The sequence below is a fragment of the Pristiophorus japonicus genome, chromosome 12 (genome assembly GCF_044704955.1).
Source record: "Pristiophorus japonicus isolate sPriJap1 chromosome 12, sPriJap1.hap1, whole genome shotgun sequence".
Taxonomy (NCBI): Eukaryota; Metazoa; Chordata; class Chondrichthyes; family Pristiophoridae; genus Pristiophorus; species Pristiophorus japonicus.
In genome coordinates, this window is record NC_091988.1 from 202568345 (window position 1) to 202585736 (window position 17392).

The 17392-nt window shown below is 48.0% G+C and overlaps 1 protein-coding gene across 2 annotated transcripts in view; it reads right to left on the minus strand.

The window, feature by feature from the left end:
- Window positions 1-10626, minus strand: part of LOC139277668 (neurocalcin-delta-like) — a 28075-nt gene extending 17449 nt beyond the window's left edge. For both annotated transcript variants that reach the window (XM_070896457.1, XM_070896456.1), the window contains exon 1: window positions 10485-10626. The gene's annotated coding sequence lies outside the window, so the exon portion shown is untranslated. The remainder of the gene's footprint in view (window positions 1-10484) is intronic.
- Between the last annotated feature and the right edge of the window lie 6766 nt (window positions 10627-17392).

A 17392-nucleotide genomic window follows, 5' to 3' on the forward strand; every position in this document is an offset into this window, starting at 1 on the left:
CTGGGTATTCTGCGGTGAGTGTCTCACCTCCTGACTCCCCAAAGCCTTTCCACCATCTACAAGGGACAAGTCAGGAGTGTGATGGAATACTCCCCACTGACCTGGATGAGTGCAGCTCCAACAACACAAGAAGCTCGACACCATCCAGGACAAAGCAGCCGCTTGATTGGCCCCCCATCCACCACCTTCACATTCACTCCCTCCACCACCGGCGCCCCCTGGCTGCAGTGTGCACCATCTACAAGATGCACTGCAGCAACTCGCCAAGGCTTCTTCGGCAGCACCTCCCAAACCCGCGACCTCTACCACTAGAAGGACAAGGGCAGCAGGCGCATGGGAACACCACCACCTCCACGTTCCCCTCCCAGTCACACACCATCCTGACTGGGAAATATATCGGCCGTTCCTTCATCGTCGCTGGGTCACAATCCTGGAACTCCCTCCATAACAGCACTGTGGGAGCACCTTCACCACACGGACTGCAGCGGTTCAAGAAGGCGGCTCACCACCACCTTCTCAAGGGGCAATTAGGGATGGGCAATAAATGCCGGCCTTGCCAGCGACGCCCACATGCTGTGAACGAATAGAAAAAAACCACACCCGAGATACACTGACACTGCGAGATACACAACACGCCGAGACACGCTGAGATACAACACCAGTAACCCCACTTCAGAATCCTTTTATTTTTCATGCTTTTTATTTGTTTTTGGGACGTGGGTGACTCTGACAAGACTATTGCCCATTGCACTGTCAGCTGTGGCTCAGTGGGCAGCACTCTCACCTCTGAGACAAAAGGTTGTGGGTTCAAGTCACACTCCAGGCACTTGAGCACTTAAATCGAAGGGGCAGTACTGAGGGAGTGCTGCACTGTCGGAGGGGCAGTACTGAGGGAATGCCGCACTGTCAAAGGGGCAGTACTGAGGGAGTGCTGCACTGTCGGAGGGGCAGTACTGAGGGAGTGCCACACTGTCAAAGGGGCAGCACTGAGGGAGTGCTGCACTGTCGGAGGGGCAGTACTGAGGGAGCGCCGCACTGTCGGAGGGGCAGTACTGAGGGAGTGCCGCACTGTCGGAGGGGCAGTACTGAGGGAGTGCCACACTGTCAAAGGGGCAGCACTGAGGGAGTGCTGCACTGTCGGAGGGGCAGTACTGAGGGAGTGCCGCACTCTCAAAGGGGCAGCACTGAGGGAGTGCTGCACTGTCAGAGGGGCAGTACTGAGAGAGCGCCGCACTGTCGGAGGGGCAGTACTGAGGGAGTGCCGCACTCTCAAAGGCGCAGCACTGAGGGAGTGCTGCACTGTCAGAGGGGCAGTACTGAGGGAGCGCCGCACTGTCGGAGGGGCAGTACTGAGGGAGTGCCGCACTGTCGGAGGGGCAGTACTGAGGGAGTGCCGCACTGTCGGAGGGGCAGCACTGAGGGAGTGCTGCACTGTCGGAGGGGCAGCACTGAGGGAGTGCTGCACTGTCGGAGGGGCAGTACTGAGGGAGTGCTGCACTGTCGGAGGGGCAGTACTGAGGGAGCGCTGCACTGTCGGAGGGGCAGTACTGAGGGAGCGCCGCACTGTCGGAGGGGCAGTACTGAGGGAGCGCCGCACTGTCGGAGAGCCAGTACTGAGGGAGCGCTGCACTGTCGGAGAGCCAGTACTGAGGGAGTGCTGCACTATCGGAGGAACAGTACGGAGGGAGCGTCGCACTATCGGAGGTGCCGTCTTTCGGTTGAGACGTTAAACCGAGGCCTCGTTTTCTCTCTCAGTTGGACGTAAAAGATCCCATGGCACTATCTCGAAGAAGAGCAGGGGAGTTATCCCCGGTGTCCTGGGGTCAATATTTATCCCTCAACCAACATCACTAAAACAGATTATCTGGTCATTTATCACATTGTGGTAGCTTGCTGTAAACAAATTGGCTGCTGCCTTTCCTACATTACAACAGTGACTACACATCATTGGCTGTAAAGCACTTTGAAACGTTCTGAGGTTATGAAAGGTGCTATATAAATGCAAGTCTTTCTTTCTTTAAGTGTCAAGCCCATAAGAGTCAAATGTAGCCCAGACCAGGTAAGGAAAGCGGTTCTCTCCTCTGAAGGTTAATAGTGAACCAATTGAAACCCATAGACTACTGGATGAATTTTTTTTGTAACCTGCCTTGATTTGAAGTCACAGATCTGAGGGTTGTTTGTCCAGCAGTGTAACCGCCAGCACACACAATTCTCAGCCCAGGAAGGATCCATTGATATCGGGAGTCTCAGCTACTGTGGACCCAAGTGTTGCAGAGATCCTCCATCATTACTCGTCCACAGAACATAGAAACATAGAAAATAGGTGCAGGAGTAGGCCATTCGGCCCTTCGAGCCTGCACCACCACTCAATAAGATCATGGCTGATCATTCCCTCAGTACCCCTTTCCTGCTTTCTCTCCATACCCCTTGATCCCTTTAGCCGTAAGGGCCATATCTAACTCCCTCTTGAATATATCCAATGACTGGCATCAACAACTCTCTGCGGCAGGGAATTCCACAGGTTAACAACTCTCTGACTGAAGAAGTTTCTCCTCATCTCAGTCCTAAATGGCTTGCCCCTTATCCTTAAACTATGTCCCCTGGTTCTGGACTTCCCCAACATCGGGAACATTCTTCCCGCATCTAACCTGTCCAGTCCCGTCAGAATCTTATACATTTCTATGAGATCCCCTCTCATCCTTCTAAACTCCAGTGAATAAAGGCCCAGTTGATCCAGTCTCTCCTCATATGACAGACCAGCCATCCCTGGAATTAGTCTGGTGAACCTTCGCTGCACTCCCTCAATATCAAGTACGTCCTTCCTCAGATTAGGAGACCAAAACTGAACACAATATTGCATGCAGGTGAGGCCTCACTAAGGCCCTGTACAACTGCAGTAAGACCTCCCTGCTTCTATACTCAAATCCCCTAGCCATGAAGGCCAACATACCATTTGCCTTCTTCACCGCCTGCTGTACCTGCATGCCAACTTTCAATGACTGATGAACCATGACACCCCGATCTTGTTGCACTTCACCTTTTCCTAATCTGTCACCATTCAGATAATATTCTGCCTTCGTCTTTTTGCCCCCAAAATGGATAACCTCAGATTTATCCACATTATACTGCATCTGCCATGCATTTGCCCACTCACCTAACCTGTCCAAGTCACCCTGCAGCCTCTTAGCGTCCTCCTCACAGCTCACACCACCACCCAGCTTAATGTCATCTGCAAACCTGGAGATATTACACTCAATTCCTTCATCTAAATCGGTAATGTATATTGTAAATAGCTGGGGTACCAGCACTGAACCCTGCGGCACTCCACTAGTCACTGCCTGCACCCGTTTATCCCGACTCTCAGCTTCCTGTCTGCCAACCAGTTCTCTATCCACGTCAGTACATTACCCCCAATACCGTGCGCTTTGATTTTGCACAACAATCTCTTGTGCAGGACTTGTCAAAAGCCTTTTGAAAGTCCAAATACACCACATCCACTGGTTCTCCCTTGTCCACTCTGCTAGTTATATCCTCAAAAAAATTCCAAAAGATTCGTGAAGCATGATTTCCCTTTCATAAATCCATGCTGACTTGGTCCAATCCTGTCACTGCTTTCCAAATGTGCTGCTATTTCATCCTTAATCATTGATTCCAACATTTTCCCCACTACTGATGACAGGCTAACGGTCTATAATTAACCGTTTTCTCTCTCCCTCCTTTTTAAAAAAGTGGTGTTACATTAGTTACCCTCCAGTCCATAGGAACTGATCCAAAGTCAATAGACTGTTGGAAAATGATCACCAATGCATCCACTATTTCTAGGGCCACTTCCTCAAGTACTCTGGGATGCAGACTATCAGGCCCCGGGGATTTATCGGCCTTCAATCCCATCAATTTCCCGAACACAATTTCCCGCCTGATAAGGATATCCTTCAGTTCCTCCTTTTCACTAGACCTACTGTCCCCTAGTACATTCGGAAGGTTATTTGTGTCTTTGTTCGTGAAGACAGAACCGGAATATTTGTTCAGTTGGTCTGCCATTTCTTTGTTCCCCATTATAAGTGCATAAGGGATGGTTTTTTGGACCAATATGTCGAGGAACCAACTAGGGGGGAGGCCATCTTAGACTGGGTGTTGTGTAATGAGAGAGGATTAATTAGCAATCTCGTTGTGCGAGGCCCCTTGGGGAAGAGTGACCATAATATGGTGGAATTCTACATTAGGATGGATAATGAAACAGTTAATTCAGAGACCATGGTCCAGAACTTAAAGAAGGGTAACTTTGAAGGTATGAGGTGTGAATTGGCTAGGATAGATTGGCGAATGATACTTAAGGGGTTGACAGTGGATGGGCAATGGCAGACATTTAGAGACTGCATGGATGAACTACAACAATTGTACATTCCTGTCTGGCGTAAAAATAAAAAAGGGAAGGTGGCTCAACTGTGGCTATCAAGGGAAATCAGGGATCGTATTAAAGCCAAGGAAGTGGCATACAAATTGGCCAGAAATAGCAGCGAACCTGGGGACTGGGAGAAATTTAGAACTCAGCAAACAGGACAAAAGGTTTGATTAGGGCAGGGAAAATAGAGTACGAGAGGAAACTTGCAGGGACCATTAAAACGGACTGCAAAAGCTTCTATATGTATGTAAAGAGAAAAAGGTTAGTAAAGACAAACGTAGGTCCCCTGCAGTCAGAATCAGGGGAAATCATAACGGGAACAAAGAAATAGCAGACCAATTGAACAAGTACTTTGGTTCGGTATTCACTAAGGAGGATATAAAAGGGGTCAGAGGGTCTAGTAAGGAGGAGGAACTGAGGGAAATCCTTATTAGTCGGGAAATTGTGTTGGGGAAATTGATGGGATTGAAGGCCGATAAATCCCCAGAGCCTGATGGTCTGCATCCCAGAGTACTTAAGGAGGTGGCCTGGGAAATAGCGGATGCATTGACAGTCATTTTCCAACATTCCATAGACTCTGGATCAGTTCCTATGGAGTGGAGGGTAGCCAATATAACCCCACTTTTTAAAAAAGGAGGGAGAGAGAAAACAGGGAATTATAGACCGGTCAGCCTGACATCGGTAGTGGGTAAAATGATGGAATCAATTATTAAGGATGTCATAGCAGCGCATTTGGAAAGAGGTGACATGATAGGTCCAAGTCAGCATGGATTTGTGAAAGGGAAATCATGCTTGACAAATCTTCAGGAATTTTTTGAGGATGTTTCCAGTAGAGTGGACAAGGGAGAACCAGTTGATGTGGTTTATTTGGACTTTCAGAAGGCTTTCGACAAGGTCCCACACAAGAGATTAATGTGCAAAGTTAAAGCACATGGGATTGGGGGGTAGTGTGCTGACGTGGATTGAGAACTGGTCGTCAGACAGGAAGCAAAGAGCAAGAGTAAATGGGTACTTTTCAGAATGGCAGGCGGTGACTAGTGGGGTACCGCAAGGTTCTGTGCTGGGGTCCCTGCTGTTTTCATTGTACATTAATGATTTAGAAGAGTGGATTAAATGTAGTATCGCCAAATTTGTGGATGACACTAAGTTGGGTGGCAGTGTGAGCTGCAAGGAGGATGCTGTGAGGCTGCAGAGTGACTTGGATAGGTTAGGTGAGTGGGCAAATGCATGGCAGATGAAGTATAATGTGGATAAATGTGAGGTTATCCACTTTGGTGATAAAAACAGAGACAGACTATTATCTGAATGGTGACAGATTAGGAAAAGGGAAGGTGCAACGAGACCTGGGTGTCATGGTACATCAGTCATTGAAAGTTGGCATGCAGGTACAGCAGGCGGTTAAGAAAGCAAATGGCATGTTGGCCTTCATATCGAGGGGATTTGAGTACAGGGGCAGTGAGGTGTTACGACAGTTGTACAGGGCCTTGGTCAGGCCACACCTGGAGTATTGTGTACAGTTTTGGTCTCCTAACTTGAGGAAGGACATTCTTGCTATTGAGGGAGTGCAGCGAAGGTTCACCAGACTGATTCCCGGGATGGCGGGACTGACATATCAAGAAAGACTGGATCAACTGGATCAATTGTATTCACTGGAGTTCAGAAGAATGAGAGGGGATCTGATAGAAACGTTTAAAATTCTGATGGGTTTAGACAGGTTAGATGAAGGAAGAATGTTCCCAATGTTAGGGAAGTCCAGAACCAGGGGTCACAGTCTAAGAATAAGGGGTAAGCCATTTAGGACCAAGATGAGGAGAAACTTCTTCACTCAGAGTGGTGAACCTGTGGAATTCTCTACCACAGAAAGTTGTTGAGGCCAATTCACTAAATATATTCAAAAATGAGTTCGATATAGTCCTTACTACTGGGAGGATCAAGGGGTATGGCGAGAAAGCAGGAATGGGGTACTGAAGTTACATGTTCAGCCATGAACTCATTGAATGGCGGTGCAGGCTAGAAGGGACGAATGGCCTACTCCTGCACCTATTTTCTATGTTTCTATAAGTTCACCTGAATCCGACTGCAGGGACCTACGTTTGTCTTCACTAATCTTTTTCTCTTCACATACTTATAGAAGCTTTTGCAGTCAGTTTTTATGTTCCCTGCAAGCTTCCTTTCGTACTCTATTTTCCCCCTCCTAATTAAACCCTTAGTCTTCCTTTGTTGAATTTTAAATTTCTCCTAGTATTCAGGTTTGTTGCTTTTTCTAGCCAAATTATATGCCTTGGATTTAACACTATCCTTAATTTCCCTTGTTAGCCACGGTTGAGCCATCTTCCCCGTTTTATTTTTACTCCAGACAGGGATGTACAATTGCTGAAGTACATCCATGTGATCTATAAATGTTTGCCATCGCTTATCCACCGTCAACCCTTTAAGTATTCTTTGCCAGTCTATTCTAGCCAATTCACGCCTCATACCGTCGAAGTTACCTTTCCTTAAGTTCAGGACCCAAGTTTCCAAATTAACTGTGTCACTCTCCATCTTAATAAAGAATTCTACCATATTATGGTCACTCTTCCCCAAGAGGCCTCGCACAACAAGATTGCTAATTAGTCCCTTCTCATTACACATCACCCAGTCTAGGATGGCCAGCTCTCTAGTTGGTTCCTCGACATATTGGTCTGGAAAACCATCCCTAAGACACTCCAGGAAATCCTCCTCCACCACATTGCTACCAGTTTGGTTAGCCCAATCAATATGTAGATTAAAGTTGCCCATGATAACTGCTGTACCTTTATTGCACACATCCCTTATTTCTTGTTTGATGCTGTCCCCAACCTCACTACTACTGTTTGGTGGTCTGTACACAACTCCTACTAGTGTTTTCTGCCCTTTGGTATTCCGCAGCTCCACCCATACCGATTCCACATCATCCAAGCTAATGTCCTTCCTTACTATTGCATTAATTTCCTCTTTAACCAGCAACGCTACCCCACCTCCTTTTCCTCTCTGTCTATCCTTCCTAAATGTTGAATACCCCTGGATGTTGAGTTCCCAGCCTTGGTCACCCTGGAGCCATGTCTCCGTGATGCCAATTACATCATATCCGTTAACTGCTATCTGCGCAGTTAATTCGTCCACCTTATTCCGAATACTCCTCGCATTGAGGCACAGAGCCTTCAGGCTTGTCTTTTTAACACACTTTGCCTCTTTAGAATTTTACTGTAATGTGGCCCTTTTTGTTTTTTGCCTTGGGTTTCTCTGTCCTCCACTTTTACTATTCTCCTTTCTATCTTTTGCTTATGACTCCATTTTATTTTCCTCTGTCTCCCTGATTTGGTTCCCATCCCACAGAAGACCCACAACAGCCGCCTTTGCCTGCATCGAGCCGGAGTTATACTGCATTCGGTGCCAACTCCAACCGGGTGCCGGGCAGTAGGCGGGAGGAGTCTCGACTCCCGCGGGAGGTGTGGGGGGAGGGGTTGAATACACACCTCTGACAGCTCACTTATGCTGCTGCCTTGGGCTGATTCATATCAGAAAGACGCTTTGCGTTGACTTGACAGCGTCAATCAGATGTCTGGCGGACAGGGGAGGGAAGGTGAGACGTTAGAGAAGGGACGGATCGGGTTAGACGGCAGTTTTAATCGAATGTAGTGGAGATAAAAATAAGCACAAGCCACCCAGCAGCACCTGGGAGATAACGCTGCGGATCAGATCATAGGCTCCCGGCCAAAATCTTAAATCTATCATTTCTTTCGCTGGTGCCATACAGACCCAGCATTTTCACCTTTAATTAGCCGAATGACACTGGCTGAGGAGTGAGAGAAGGAAACAGAACTCAACGGCCCTGAAGGGTGAAACGTTTCGATTTAAACCTGACGGAGTGTCGCAGGAGCTGGGTGGGGGTGGAGCTGGGGTGGGGGAAAGGGGGAGGGGGGGATTTGGGGGCTGCTTGTGACCGATCCATGGAGAAACTCGCTCCAATATCCTGTTGACATTGGGGAAGGGGGGAGTTTGTGCTGAAGCAGACAGGCTGCTTTGCTGCAATGCAGACGTCTGCAACTGGGAGAGATTCTTTGCAATTTTTGTTATTAAACGCTGCTCTCTTCCTGCTCCTGTATAATCTACCCTATTGCAGACATACCCTCCCGTTTAATCTTCTGAAGCTACGTTGTATGTGCTTAGGAATAGGAGAAGGCCATTCATCCCTCGAGCCTGTTCTGCCATTCAGTGAGATCTTGGCTGATCTGCGATCTAACTCCATATACCTGCCTTTGCCCCATATCCCTTAATATCTTTGGTTAACGGAAAGCTATCAATCTGAGATTTAAAATTAACTATTGACCCAGCATCAATTGCTGTTTGCGGAAGCGAGTTCTAAACTTCTCCCACCCTTTGTATGTAGAAGTGTATCCCAATTTCCTGAAAGGTCTGGCTCTAATTTTTAGACTCTGCCCCTGAGTCCGAGACTTCCCAACCAGCGGGAATCGTCTCTCTCTATCTACCCTGTCTGTTCCCCGAAATATCCCTAAAACTTTGATCAGATCACCCCATAACCTTGTAAATTCCAGGGAATACAACCCTACTTTGTGTAATCCGTCCTTGTAACTTAACCCCTGGAGTCCGGGTATCAGTCTGGTAAACTCCCTCCAAGACCAATATACCCTCCCTCAGGAGTGGGGCCCGGAACTGCTCCCAGTGCTCCAGGTGTGGGCTAACCAGGGTTTGTACAGCTGCAGCATAAACCCTGATTCTCCCAGCAACATCCACCCTCACATCTCCATTGTTCAACCCCACTGCCCAGTCCCTGACAGACAATATTCGCTCCACCCAGGTAGCACACAACCTCACTCCTGTTCCCAGTCACAAATCAATGCAGCTTCTTTTTAAGGAATGAATTGAACAATGTTACTGGTTTTGTTGGCAATCATTCCCACATATCCACCAATGTGTGGGAAGTAAATTCTTGTATCTCTCGACATTACTCTGTAAATATAATATTCTTCTGCGCTCCTCCCCCCTCCTCCCACTCTCCTGGCTTCATGCTCCCCTCCCTCCTGCCCCCCCAACCTGGCCCCTCACCACCCTCACGCACGCCCCCCCCGCACACCCCTGCCCCCCCCAACCTGGCCCCTCACCACCCTCACGCACGCCCCCCCCGCACACCCCTGCCCCCCCCAACCTGGCCCCTCACCACCCTCACGCGCTCCCCCCCTGCCCCCCCCCCCCAACCTGGCCCCTCACCACCCTCACGCACGCCCCCCCCGCACACCCCTGCCCCCCCCCCCCCGGCAGCCCCACACCACCCTCACGTGCGCCCCCCCCACAGCCCTGCTCCATGTTTCCCCCCGGCGGCCCCACACCACCCTACATGGCCCCATGTACGCCCCCCCCCCCCCCTCGGCATCGCAGTGATATCAAGGCATGATCAGAGCAGATCCATACACCGCTCTGGTAGCCCCCACGCACTCTTACACACACACACTGATTCACACACTTTTTCACACTGACTCCCACACATCCCTGCACACTGATCCTCACACTTAATGCTCTCACTGACTCGAACCTTTCTGATCCTTCCACACTTGTTTTTACTGATTTTTGTTTGCACACTTACTGCTTCACACTCCAGTGCTCACAATCTCACAGAATCACTCACCAAGCACTAAATGTGTTTCTCACACTGATTCTATTGCACATTCTGACACTCAGTGATTCATACACACTCACACATTCTGACTTGCACACTGATTCTCACCCATCCTCTCACCCATTCACATACATTTTTGCTCGCTCATTTTCTCCCTCTTGCACATTTGCCCTGCATCTCTCACACTCATTTTCTCACATGCACTTGCACAGTTTTTGTTTAAAAAAAAACACTCACATCTTTCACACTCACACTCACACACCGACTGCTTCCCAATCATCCCTGCAGGCTCGAATTCCCTCACACCCATCCTTATTCCTTACACTTTGTGCACACTTGCTCTCACACTCGAGTACTGCTGGCTGCCCCTTTGTGCGGCTGTGGTGCCCAGTGGGAGCGGCTCACTCCCTCTGTCTGTCTCTCACTCACCGGCCGCCGGGCTGGGTCGCTGGGTCACTGGGGCTCCGCTGTCCCGGACTGTCCCGGCCCCTGCCCCTGCCCCGGTCCCCGGCTCAAACTGACGCCACTTTCGCGGCAAGCACCCCCGGAAAGTGAGCGAGTGACATCAGAGAACAGACCTTAAAAGGGAAAATAAAAGAAGGAAGAGGAAGTTACAGAGGATGCAAACTGCGGCTTTACTGGCTGCAATACTGCGCGGGGACTGAGGGGGCTGTGGGTGCACACACTCACACACTGAGAGTGACACTGACACACTCACACTGAGAGTCACACACACACACTGACCCTCACACACACTGAGAGTGACACTGACACACACACTGAGAGTGACACATTCACACACTGAGAGTGACACACTGAGAGTGACACACTCACACTGAGAGTGACACTGACACACACACTGAGAGTGACACATTCACACACTCACACACTGACCCTCACACACACTGAGAGTGACACTGACACACTCACACTGAGAGTCACACACTCACACTGAGAGTGACACTGACACACACACTGAGAGTGACACATTCACACACTGAGAGTGACACACTGAGAGTGACACACTCACACTGAGAGTGACACTGACACACACACTGAGAGTGACACATTCACACACTCACACACTGACCCTCACACACACTGAGAGTGACACTGACACACTCACACTGAGAGTCACACACTCACACTGAGAGTGACACATTCACACACTGACCCTCACACACACTGAGAGTGACACTGACACATACACTGAGAGTGACAAACTCACACACTGACCCTCACACACTCACACACTGAGAGTGACACACTCACACTGAGAGTGACACATTCACACACTCACACTGAGAGTGACACTCATACACTGACCCTCAACACACACTGAGAGTGACACATTCACACACGCACACTGAGAGTGACACATTCACACACTGCCCCTCACACACACTGAGAGTGACACTGACACACTCGCACTGAGACTGACACACTTATACGAGACTCACACACCACACACTCACACACTGACCCTCACACATTCACACACTGAGAGTGACACACACAGACTGACCCTCACACACTCACACAGAGAGTGACACACACAGACTGACCCTCACACTCACTCACACACTGACCCACTCACACACTGACCCTCACACACACTGACACACTGACCCCCTCACACATACCCACACACAATGACATTGACACTCATTCACACACAGACAGACTCGCACACACTCACACACGCAGACTCATGCTTACACACACGCAGACTCATGCTTACACACACACATTCACACACATACACACACTCACACTATGGAAATATATCGGCCGTTCCTTCATCGTCGCTAGGTCAAAATCCTGTAACTCCCTCCATAACAGCACTGTGGGAGCACCTTCACCACACGGACTGCAGCGGTTCAAGAAGGCGGCTCACCACCACCTTCTCGAGGGGCAATTAGGGATGGGCAATAAATGCCGGCCTTGCCAGCGACGCCCACATCCCAGGATCAAATTTTTAAAAACCCTCACACACTCACTCACACAGAGTGAAATTAGCCAGGCTATGGGCAAAGAGCAGGGGGAGTGGGACTAATGGGATCGCTATTTTAAAGAGCTGGCACAGGTACGATGGGCCGAATGCCCTCATCCTGTGCTGTATCATTCCAAAACTTGAATTCAATTAGAAAAAGAAGTGTGGTGTAAAAGGTGCTGCGATTCACGGTAAACCAAAACCGCGCATGTGCCGCAGACGGCCCTGTCCCCCCATCGTTGGTGATGTGTGGGGTAGGCTGGCGAGCGCAGGCCTGAGCAGTAGGCCGCAGCCTCGGGGTGGGAGTCTGGCTGTGGGGACTGGCCGGGGTACACCGAGCTTCAGACGCTGAGCTTTCGGCCTGTGGGTGCTGCGTGTGTTTGGGGAGAAGATCAGGAGTTGGAGAGAGGATATGTTAGAGGGACCATCAAATAAGGCCATATGGGTCAAATTGAAGAACAAAAAAGGGGTAATCACACCGCTGGGAGTGTACTATAGATGCCCAAACAGTGGGAGGGAGATAGAAGAACAAATATGTGGGCAAATTTCTGAGAAGTGCAGTAATAGTACGGGATTTCAACTACCCGAATATTAACTGGGATAAAATTAGTGTGAAAGGAAAAGAGGGTGCGGAATACCTAATATGCATTCAGGATAACTTTTTTGCCAGTATGTAGCAAGCCCAACAAGGGAGGTGACGGTTCTGGATGTAGTTTTAGGGAATGAAGCTGGGCAGGTGGAAGGGGTATCAGTGGGAGAGCATTTTGGGGGTAGTGATCACAATTCAGTCAGATTTAGGGCAGTTATGGAAAAGGATAAAGATAGACCAGGAATAAATTGGGGAAAAGCCAATTTTGATAAGCTGAGAGGTGATTTAGCCATAGTGGACTGGAAACAGCTACTTAAGAACATAAAAACCTAAGAAATAGGAGCAGGAGTAGGCCACCTGGCCCCTCGAGCCTGCTCCGCCATTCAATAAGATCATGGCTGATCTGATCATGGACTCAGCTCCACTTCCCCGCCCGCTCCCCATGACCCTTTATTCCCTTATTGCTCAAACATCAGTCCATCTCTGCCTTAAATATATTCAGTGACCCAGCCTCCACAGTTCTCTGGGGCAGAGAATTCCACAGATTTACAACCTGCTGAGAGAAGAAATTCCTCCTCATCTCAGTTTTAAATGGGCGGCCCCTTATTCTGAGAGTAGGATCCCTAGTTTTAGTTTCCCCATGAGTGGAAATATCCTCTCTGCATTCACCTTGTCGAGCCCCCTCATTATCTTACATGTTTCAATAAGATCACCTCTCATTCTTCTGAACTCCAATGAGTACAGACCCAACCTACTCAACCTATCTTCATAAATCAATCCCCTCAGCTCCGGAATCAACCTAGTGAACGTTCTCTGAACAGCTTCCAATGCAAGTATATCCTTCCTTAAATACGGAGATCAAAACTGTACGCAGTACTCCAGGTGTGGCCTCACCAATACCCTGTACAGTTGTAGCAGGACTTCTCTGCTTTTATACTCTATACCCCTTGCAATAAAGGCCAACATTCCATTTGCTTTCCTGATTACTTGCTGTACCTGCATACTAACTTTTTGTGTTTCATGCACAAGGACCCCCAGGTCCCTCTGTACTGCAGCACGTTGCAATTTTTCTCCATTTAAGTTATAATTTGCTTTTCTATTTTTTCTGCCCAAGTGGATTACCTCACATTTTCCCACATTATACTCCATCTGCAAATTTTTGCCCACTCAGTTAGCCTGTCTATATCCCTTTGCAGATTTTTTGTGTCCTCCTCACAATTTGCTTTTCCACCCATCTTTGTATCATCAGAAAACTTGGCTACATTACACTCGGTCCCTTCATCCAAGTCATTAATATAGATTGTAAATAGTTGAGGACCCAGCACTGATCCCTGCGGCACCCCACTAGTTACTGTTTGGCAACTGGAAAATGACCCATTTATCCAGACTCTCTGTTTTCTGTTAGTTAGCCAATCCTCTATCCATGCAACTTTTATCTTGTGCAGTAACCTTTTATGTGGCACCTTATTGAATGCCTTCTGGAAATCCAAATACACCACATCCACTGGTTCCCCCTTATCTACCCTGCTCATTACATCCGCAAGAACTCCAGAAAATTTGTCAAACATGATTTCCCTTTCATAAAACCATGCTGACTCTGCTTGATTGAATTATGCTTTTCCAAATGTCCCGCTACTGTTTCCTTAATAATGGACTCCAGCATTTTCCCAACGACAGATGTTAGGCTAACTGGTCTATAGTCTCTTGCTTTTTGTCTGCCTCATTTTTTAAATAGGCGTTACATTTGGGGTTTTCCAATCTGCTGGGACTGCCCCAGAATCCATGGAATTTTGGTAGATTACAACCAATGCATCCACTATCTCTGCAGCCACTTCTCTTAAGACCCTAGGATGCAAGCCATCAGGTCCTGGGGACTTGTCCGCCTTTAATCCCATTATTTTACCGAGTACTACTTCATTCGTGATAGTGATTGTATTAAGTTCCCCCCTCCCTATAGCCCTTTGATTATTCACTATTGAGATGTTTTTAGTGTCTTTTACCGTGAAGACCGATACAAAATATTTGTTCAACGTCTCTGCCATTTCCCTGTTCCCCATTATTAATTCCCCAGTCTCATCCTCCAGGGGACCAACATTTACTTTAGCCACTCTTTTCTTTTTTATGTACTGTAGAAACTCCTGCTATCTGATTTTATATTTTGTGCTATTTTACTTTCATAATCTATCTTCCCTTTCTTTATAATTTTTTTAGTCATTCTTTGCTGGCTTTTAAAAGTTTCCCAATCCTCTGGCCTCCCACTAGTCTTGGCCACTTTGTATGCCCTGTTTTCAATTTGATACCATCCCTTATTCCCTTAGTTAGACATGGATGGTTATCCCTTCTCTTACAGTTTTTCCTTCTCATTGGGCTATATTTTCTTTGCGAGTTATGAAATATCTCCTTAAATGTCTGCCACTGCTCCTCAGCTGTCCCACACTTTAATCTATTTTTCCCAGTCCACTTTAGCCAACTCTGCCCTTATACCTTTGTAGTCTCCTTTATTTAAGCTTGTGACACTGGTTTGAGATCCAACTTTCTCACCCTCCAACTGAATTTGAAATTCAACCATGCTCTGATCACTCTTTCCTAGAGGATCCTTTACTAGGAGATCGTTTAGTAATCCTGTCTCATTACACAGTACCAGATCTAAGATAGCCTGCTCCCTGGTTGGTACTGTTCAAGGAAACTATCCCGGATACACTCTATGAACTCTTCCTCAAGACTACCCTGGCCAATTTGCATTGTCCAATCAATATGAAGGTTAAAATCGCCCATGATTATTGCTGTTCTATTTTTACAAGCCTCCATTATTTCTTGGTTTATACCCCGTCCAACAGTGCAGTTACTGTTAGGGGGCCTATAGACCACGCCCACCAGCGACATTTTCCCCTTATTATTCCTTATCTCCACCCAAACTGATTCAACATCTTGATTTTCTGAGCCAATATCATTTCTTACTAATGTACTGATCTCATTCTTTATTAACAGAGCTACCCCACCTCCTTTTCCTTTCTGTCTGTTCTTCCGAATTGTCAAATACCCCTGAATATTTAGTTCCCAGTCCTGGTCACCTTGCAACCACATCTCTGTAATGAAAACAGAGAGTCTGGATAAATGGGTCATTCTCGGGTTGGCAATCAGTAACTAGTGGCGTGCCGCAGGGATCAGTGCTGGGACCCCAACTATTTACAATCTATATTAATGACTTGGATGAAGGGACCGAGTGTAACGTAGCCAAGTTTTCTGATGATACAAAGATGGGGGGAAAAGCAATGTTTGAGGAGGACACAAAAAACCTGCAAAAGGACATAGACAGGCTCAGTGAGTGGGCAAAAATTGGCAGATGGAGTGTAATGTTGGAAAGTGTGAGGTTATGCACTTTGGCAGAAAAAAATCAAAGAACAAGTTATTATTTAAATGGAGAAAAATTGCAAAGTGCTGCAGTGCAGCGGGACCTGGGGGTTCTTGTACATGAAACACAAAAGGTTAGTGTTGTGTATCTGTAAAGCATGCACTCCCGTGTTCCACCACCAGGGAGTGCATCCCCTGAAGTCCCAAGGGATCCCAGCATCCCTTGGGAGCACTGTATATAAGCCGGCCCCTAAGACCTGTTCCTGACTCTGGAGTGTCTTAATAAAGACTGAGGTCACTGTTACTTTAACCTCCCTGTGTGCAGTCTCATCTGTGTTAGGAACACAATAACTGGCGACGAGTATACGAATCCAACACAAAGATGCAGCAAACTGTGGGCATCCTAGAGAAGTTCTCGGAGGGTGAGGACTGCGAAGCCTACGTCAAATGGCTAGACCAGTACTTTGTAGCCAACGAGCTGGACGGAGAAGGAAGTGCTGCAAATAGGAGAGCGGTCCTCCTCACAGTCTGCGGGGCACCGACCTACAGCCTTATGAAGAATCTTCTGGCTCCGGTGAAACCCACAGATAAGTCGTATGAGGAGCTGTGTACACTGGTTTGGGAGCATCTTAACCCGAGGGAGAGCGTGCTGTGATGAGGTATCGGTTCTACACGTGCCAGCGATCTGAAGGTCAGGAAGTGGCGAGCTACGTCGCCGAGCTAAGGCGACTTGCAGGACAATGTGAGTTTGATGGCTACCTGGAGCAAACGCTCAGAGACTTTTTTGTACTGGGCATTGGCCACGAGACCATCCTACGAAAACTTTTGACTGTAGAGACACCGACCCTCAGTAAGGCCATTGCGATAGCACAGGTGTTTATGTCCACCAGTGATAACACCAAACAAATCTCTCAGCACATAAGTGCTAGCAATATTCATAAAGTAACTGGAACTGTGTTTGCGAGCAGAAATGTACAGGGTAGAAACCACGAGTCTGCAACTGCCAGCAGACCTCAGGTGACCCAGATGACTCAGATTCCGCAATAAAGGATGAATGCAAGGCAATTCACACCTTGTTGGTGTTGTGGAGGCTTCCATTCAGCCTATTCATGCTGCTTCAAAGGGTATGTTTGCAAGAGCTGTGGAACAATGAGGCAGCTCCAACGAGCTTGCAGACGATCTGCAAGTTCTGCAAAACCTGCTAACCACCACATGGCAGAGGAAGATCGGTCCATGGTGGATCAAAGCAATTTCGAGCCTCAGAGAGAGGAGGCAGATGCTGAAGTACACGGGGTGCACACATTTTTGACTAAATGTCCACCTATAATGTTAAACGGGTAAAATTGAATGGCTTACCCGTAGCCATGGAACTGGATACTGGCGCTAGCCAATTCATCATGAGTA